The sequence below is a fragment of the Rhinolophus hipposideros genome, assembly GCF_964194185.1.
Source record: "Rhinolophus hipposideros genome assembly, chromosome: 5".
In the NCBI taxonomy this organism is placed as follows: Eukaryota; Metazoa; Chordata; class Mammalia; order Chiroptera; family Rhinolophidae; genus Rhinolophus; species Rhinolophus hipposideros.
Genome location: NC_138051.1, coordinates 72,612,483 through 72,620,606, shown reverse-complemented (window position 1 = coordinate 72,620,606; position 8,124 = coordinate 72,612,483). Strand labels below are relative to the sequence as shown.

Sequence of the window (8,124 nt, the reverse complement as noted above, 5' to 3'; positions counted from 1 at the left end):
GGTGCCCCCACTCCCTGGCACCCCCACACTTTCAGGCTGAACAGCAATGACCACCTGACAAAGATGGAGTGTTTTCTTTCTCATTTCAAATTAGGGTCCTCTGCTTCCTCATCCTCAGATGGGCCAATAACTGTTAAGAACATCCTTTCTCATCCCATTTTGCTTACCTCTCCACGGCATACCCCACCCTGCCACTGCTTCTCATTCTTTCCAAACTTTGAAACCAACAAAAAGTGAAAATATTTTTGTACCCTGTGTAAAAAAATATTTACACATCATAGAAGATTTTTTTGTGTGTGCAATTAATTATTAAAGACACCTTGTTCGCCCTGTCAAATAAGTTTAATGTTTAGTTTGAGGCATGAAGGAGGAAAGGGTTTCCATTCTCCAGCCATGAGCCTTTGTGTCAGACATTAGTTTAAGAAAAACAAAAGAAAAATTGTGCAATTTTGGTTTCATGAGCACATCAGTGCTTTGCCTTTAGCTGCAGCTGTGGCAGTCCTGCGGTTTTCAGACTTGGGAGACATGGTAGCTGTTGTAATTGCTGATCCTGTGAAAATGTGAAGCTGGATAATATATGAGATGTAAAATAAAAAATCATCCAAAGGAAAAAAATATGTATGACTTAAGAATTTAGGAGCTTTCCCATTTGCAACTAAATTCAAATGTATTTTCTATTGCATGGATATTAATTTTATCAAAGCATAATTTTAAAAATTGGCATCAAAATCAAAATGTTCAGTATTGACTCTTAAGTGGAAGGTAAAAGATGATCACTTTTTTTAATGTTTCATGTTTTTTCTATTCATTTCTTATTTCCAAGATACCCAAAAATGCTTAACCTGAATTCGACTTTAAAGATTGTCAATTTCAATTGTACTTTTTTTTTCTTGGTGTTCTTTTTTTTAAAAGGATTTAGCAGTACATAGAGAATTAAAGGAAACAATTTCATTTCTACTTAGCACTCAGACTGTATTTTCTTCCTTTCACAAGTTTCTGGATTTTTATTAACATTTTTGGCATCAGACAGATACAATTAGCCATGATCCTGAAATCTCAAAATACAAAGAAACAAGTAAATTAGTAAGTAGTACCTATTCATCCCGATACCCTCAACCCAAAAGTGAAAATACTTATTCTTTAGACCTCACTTCAAGTCTAAATAAATGTGATATCATATATAATTCTTAGCAAAGTTGTTATCATTCTTCTGTCATTAATAATTCTCCCCAAGGCTATAGCAGATTAGAAACTAGAAGGGGAAGAGCAAGTATGTAAAGTCACAACTGAAAAGCAAATACAATATATTTGTATTGTACTCTACAATAACAGAATAGAATATAAAAATACCTGTGCTTGAATTCTGGTACTGCCACTGGTGTTATCTTGAGCAAGTTACTTAACTTCTCTACTTCTTAGGCAGTATAAAAGCAATACTATAGTACCTCATAAAGCTTGTAAGGATTGAATAACATGCAAAGTGCTTAGCACAAACAGAACATACTTACACTGTATCTTCCATTTTAGAAAGCAAGAAATGTGTAATGGTTTAAAAATGTGTGTGTCAAAAGTGGCTTGACAATTTTGGTGCTTATATACATCAAAAATGAAATATAGAAGTACTTTAATCCTTGAAATGCAACATAAATGAAGCATGAATTTGTCAATATTTCTTCATTAAATAGTGTGTTAATGATAATGCTAAAATATAAGCTCCAAAAAGATAAGGACTTGTGTCTGTCTTATTTACTATTGCATCCCTCACTTGAGCACAGAGCCTGGCACATAGTAGGTGCTGAATATTAAATACATTATTTGCTTTGTTCTTTGTTCCTCACATTAAGCCTGTAAGGTAAGTATAATTGCCCCCATGCAAAGTTAAGGAAACAGGTGAACTGTATGTAGTTAAGTGTCTTGAAAGTAGTAGAAGAGCTAGAACTTTTGACTCCTATGTTATGCTATTTTGCTATTCTGGTATCTCAATTAACTTTGAAAATAAATAACAGTATTTTCAGAATTTCTTTTACCTATTTTAAATTGTCACTTTTTAAGATGCCTTTTAAAAAATTATTCTAAAATAATCCTCATATAGACTACAACCATCAACTAAGAGGCAATATATTATATTTGATAATATAAAATGTCTCCAACATACATTATTAAATCATCCTGTACAAGTTGTAAATATATTAAAAAATACTAAACCCCATTCCATCTACCCTGAACTGTCTTTTTTACTAATAACAGTGAAGTTCTAGTTTACCTAAATATTTCTAGGTAGCTGATTCTTAAGCTACTATGTAAATGTTACACCACCCAATTTTTTTTTATTAAACATCTTCTATGCAATTACTTCATTAATACTGTGTGTTTCCCCAAAAATAAGACCTAACCAGAAAATAAGCCCTAGCATGATTTTTCAGGATGACATTTTGTGAACATAAGCCCTAATGCATCTTTTGGAGCAAAAGTTGATATAAGACCCGGTCTTATTTGGGGGGAAACACAGTAGATACTACGACAAAATGGCACAAAAGCAGAACATGATCACCTGTTTGAAGAACTTTAAAATCTACTTTAAATAAGATGTTTATACATGAAGCTGTTAGCAAATTGCACCTCAGCAACATATGAAGAGGAAAGGAAGTAAAAATTATTGAGTATAAACTGCAAGTTAGATATACATAGTAGGCATTTTCACATTCATTATCTCAGTTAGTTCTTCTAACTCAGTGAAGTAAGTTATTGCTGGTTCATTTTGGAGAAGGAAACTGAAATTCACACAGGTTAAGTGACTTCCTACAATAAAGGGCAAATCAAGGTCTGAAATACAAATCTGTTTGACTCCAAAGTCCTTAAAAAAACAAACAAAAAAAACACTACACCTTGCAGCCTCCTACTTGCACATGATTACAGGGTCTAGGCAACAATTTACAAAAATTGTAGGAAAATAAAGAAAGATATCATTGTAGAGAATAATTGCTAGGAAAGATATTATTGAAGAAGTGAGACTTGAGCTGAATTTGAAATTAAGTGTAAGACTGGAACCACTAATAACAAAAAAGGTTAATGCCACAAACATTTCTAAATTTAAAAAAAATCTAAATATATTTTCCTTCTGTTTATACTAACAGGACGTAATCTCTGAAATTTTTATCTTTTCTTCCATTTCTGATTCTCTTGCATGTCTATGTATAATTTACCCCTCGTCCATAATCATTTTCCTTATAAAGACCAAAAAAAATAACTAAGCCTGATATTCTTTCTCTTTCAGCTGGTCAAGATGCAAAAGGAGAGAAACATATTGCCACAAGAGCTTAAAGTTATCTCAGAGGACGATTCCTTCATGTTACTGGTGAGAAAGGTTGAGAGAGTTAAGCAATATTGTTCAAGGTTTCACAACTTTACCAGACTAGCATTAGAAAATGGGTCTTCTAGTGTTCTTCCTGTGACCCAGTGCTCCTTAAATTGTTTTTGTTTGTTTTTTTTGGGTTTTTTTGGTGGAAGTACTATTAATAGAAGAATGACCAAGTCTGAAGTTACATAATGAGTTCACTTGAAATTCTTTAAAGTTTCTGATTTTATCTTAAAAGCTCGTGCAACATCTATACTTTGTGCCTAATTTATACTATTAAAATATTCAAATTACATAGTCTCAAGTAAAATTAATACTTCAAGAATTATTATGTTTGTTCCCACAGCTTAGATTCTAAAGTTTAGGCTCCTTAGCGTACCCCTTGACACAATGTCAAGTACCCCAATGACAGGGCATAAATTGCGTAGTGCTTCTTTCACGAGATCTCATTTCCTTGCTCCTTTATTTTTCAAATGAGCAAATTTTTTTAAAGCATAGTAAATTTAATTCCATTCTTTCAAAATGTATACTTACTGGCAAGACTGCTATAAAAGTGTAATTATAAAAGTTTCAAGAAGTTCTACTTACTTAAAATTAATTAAATACAAATTCACTTATGAACTCACTAAACAACCTGGACAGGTTGTCTACATGACAGTACTTCATTGCGTTTTGGAAGGTCACTCAAAAATTGAGCGAGTTTGCATACTATTCATCTTAACTACAGTCCTAATTACTTTTAAGCAAGTTAAATAATCTTTACTTCTTCCTTGATATTTATCTTCTCTGCCCAGTTGTAAAGGAAGAAATCCCTGTGCTTTCATTACTATTTTAGAGGCTTTTTTTAACATCTCAAATTCCAAATATGCTTTGTTGTTCTTCAATCCTATTAAGAGAAGCAAAGTATAGATTTTACCTGTTTTACTCACTGTTTCAAAAAAGCACTCTATTCAACTCAACCAGAAATCTACCGCCTGTAAGAGAGAAAACAGACTCCTAGATCATTTTCTCCCTATAACATACTGCTGATTCTCCACTATACACCTCAGTTAAAGTCAGTCATTTGTGATTTGAATATAAATTAAAATTCTAAAATTTAATATAAGTTAAAATTCTCAATATGTAACAAACTATGAACTAATAGTTTACAGTCTTTGCCCAGTAATGATAGTATTAAGTATATTTATTAGAAATTAATTTGACAACTTTCTACTTTAATTAAAAAATTCTGTAATATATTGCTTCCAACCAAAAATTCATGAAAGAACAACCTAGTTTGAGAAATAGGCTTCTTTTCAACAAATCATATAGATCAATATTGGTATATTTGCTAGCACACACAATTCCAGTTGGTAGGATTTAGGTTTTGTTTGCAATAGTGATTTGGCTACTTAATGATATCTATTCTCAAAACAAAGATATATTTATATATCTTCATCAATAAATGGACTTTTCAGAAAATATTGACAGTTATAATACACAAGGATAAGCTTGAGAAATGAAAAAAAATGCTTGAACAATTCCAGAGTTATGTGACTATCATCTCCTTGGCTTAGAATTTGGTTTTTCAATATTTTGACTTTATTTATGAATGACTGAAATACTCCCTACATGTACCTAATATTTTAGGTGTTCTAGTTTATAATTAGCCTTTTATCTCTTTTATCTAGTCTTATATTTGTTCTAATATCTCTTACAGATTGAAATTTTTCAACTTAGTGCAATAAAAGCATATATTACTAGAGTAAAACATGATTTTAAAATACCCCTTCCCCCCAAAAATTTGCATTTTCCATCCATGTTGTTAGTGAAAATTTAGGTAATGGATTATCATCTTTAGCCATGAGCTTTGGTACTGGAAATTAGCAGTATCTAGCTAATACGATATTAAATAGCCAATGGAACATAATCTGTATCATTCTATATTATATACATAAATACATATATTCATTATTTTCCTGATGTTTCCGTGAAACGTATGTAACAGAACTAGGATGCTCCCTTGAAAAACACCTTCTTTAGAAATAGAAAAAAAAATTAGATGAAAAGCAACACATTTGAAATATAGTGAGTCTGCTATGTAATTGTTAAGACTGACTATAATTACTATTGAAGTTATCAAAAAAGTCCTACATCTGTCCTACATCTTGTTTCTAGTTTCAAAGCAGCACACACTTGTTTATTTGCTTCATGTTATTCATCATCATAGTCTGTTATTAATAGCAATAGAAGTAGAGAACATTAGAAACAGATATATTAAAAACTAGATCTTAGCTCACCCAAGACTAACCTTCATTTCTAGCAAATCAACATAATTACTAACAAAGATATTGTTCTTAGAGATGGACAATAATGTTCAATATAAAATGTTTCCATAACATATTTTATATGCAAAAATGTTACCAATTTTCCTGATAAACAATAATATAATACCCATGTTGTATTATCATAATCTGATTTCTAAAGCCTTAAATAATTCAAGAGCCAACCAAAAAAAGAAATGCCTTTACTAAATATTTTCCTTTCTAACATTATTCTTTGAAAATTCTAATAAATTCATTTGATGAAAAGTTTCAATAGACTGCATACTACAGTTGCCAAATTCATAGCTGAGATGATTACAAAATCATCTAGAATATGAAGTTTCAAAGTATAAATATTTTTCAACATATAATCCAAAATGTCACCAAGAAACCAATTAAAGACTTCAGAAGTGGCAATACAATTTCACAAAAATACTACCACATTGTAAAATGTGTGCATGGGTAGACAATTCTTTCCACTACCCCTGTAAAACAGCTTTAGATAAAATACTTAAAATACCTATTGTGAAGCATGCAGAGGATATTTTATTAAACAAGTCCTCCACCTTTAAAGAGAGCCACAAATCACAACTCATAAAATCACAGCTTTAAGTATGGCCTCTTAACTCAATTTTCTTAAATATAAAATCATAGTACTTAAGTTCAGTAAGGAATAATCTTACATAGTAAAACTGCAACACTTGAAGTTCTACAAGACAAAATTGCACAACATAGCTTCATTTTTATTGGGCTTTTTTTTGCACAAAATCGCATAGATTGTCAAGAGCATAAATTAAGCTGTGTAATAATATCCACATTTGCAGACTGAGGGCTGGTGCCCTTTCCTCTGATTCTTCTCCATATTTCCAAGCTCCATCATAGTAGATAATATTTATATCAAAAACTTTTCAAGTAAAAACGTCAGAGTTATTTCAGACTGCAAATATCCATTTTATCGTCCAACCCCATTGCTCCGTTACCACTTCTCCCAAATCTGCAACCTCCTCTTCATTCCTTCAGCGGCATCCTTATTCCTGACCCTAGGCTTTTTCCCCTAAATTGTACCTCATTCTCATGCGACATCTTTTCCAGATTAGATTATCTTCAATTTCACTGGCAAGGTTCTCTTCTTTCCTTGACATTTTGCCTGTGCCACCTACCTATCCCACCTGGGTTTTTCAAGGCCTTTGCATTACATTTTTATTCTGCTCAAGAGCCTCATGCTCACCAACATTTTCATTTATAAGGTTGCCACTAACTTTCAACTCCCCTTAAAAAAAAAATCAGTTTCTTCTTACCTCTAGTAAATGTACTAAATTCTGCCTTCAGGTAATCACATTTGCTCCTAATTCACCTTATTATGGAATTCCTTTTACATTTAACCCTCAAACACACAGGAAATTTATTTAGACAATTTTAGCAAAATAATTACATACACTGTTTTAGTTGTTTGCATATCAATGTCATCCCTATAGAACAGTAGGTATACAGATAAGCACTGCATCTTTCAAAGCATTCTGTACACCTATCTACTATGTCACTTGACCCAAGAAGGATGATTCACTAAATAAAACTATTATGGAAAGCTTAAATAAAGAAAAAATGTTTTTTAAAAAATCTTGTTTTAACTTTAAAACATCTATGACCTTTCATTTCCGTGGACAGCTGACATACTTTGGTTTTCCTTAAGCTTAACTCTTACTACTCTATTAATTTTCAACACATGGCTAGAATTTAAAGTGCAAGTTGAGAGCTGATATAGGGCGTACACTTTTTACCCTCCGCGATTACAGTCTTTGAAAATCATCACTGTCAACTCAATTCTGAGAAATACAACTGAATCTTTGCGCAAGACAACAGTTTCAGAACCAAAAAAAAAAAAAAAGAACAGCATATCTTCTGATTTGGGGGGATTCCTTTCCCGGCAACTAGTTTAGCTAGTTTCTCTATCCATCGGGCTTTGGATTAAGAAAATTCAATAAATTACATAAATGAACATCTGGAAAGAATACCAAGGAAAGGCAACCAGTTTACTTAAGAGTGGAAGGAGTGTCACGGATGTCTCCTTTTCATAAAACTCAGCAGCCAAATTAAGCCGTGCCCTCAGTACCCACCAGCAGAGAATTTTTTGTACCTAATAAAAGCAAGTCTCATTCAATTTAGTCCCTTCTCGAGCACCGTCTCAACCTGTCAGAATTTGACAAGGGGAAAAAAATTAAAAAGAATACGGGGCGGGGGGGGGGGGGAGAGACACTAGAATTCCCGTTTACCTGGCTTCTTTTTCCGAAACCACAACAGAATGCCTTGGATTTCCTTCACTCCGAACTAAGCCCTCCGATTCCAAATATAGTTCTTTAACCCCCGCCTCGCCACCCAACTGCACAGCAGCCTCGCCAACTACAGAAACACGGCAGAAACCCCTACAAATCGGCTGGCTATCCATCTCGGAGTCATGCCCTGCAGCAA

The 8,124-nt window shown here is 32.7% G+C and overlaps 1 protein-coding gene across 25 annotated transcripts in view; it reads right to left on the bottom strand.

The window, feature by feature from the left end:
- Window positions 1-8,124, bottom strand: part of GPHN (gephyrin) — a 455,320-nt gene that overhangs the window by 444,831 nt on the left and 2,365 nt on the right. The window lies entirely within an intron of this gene.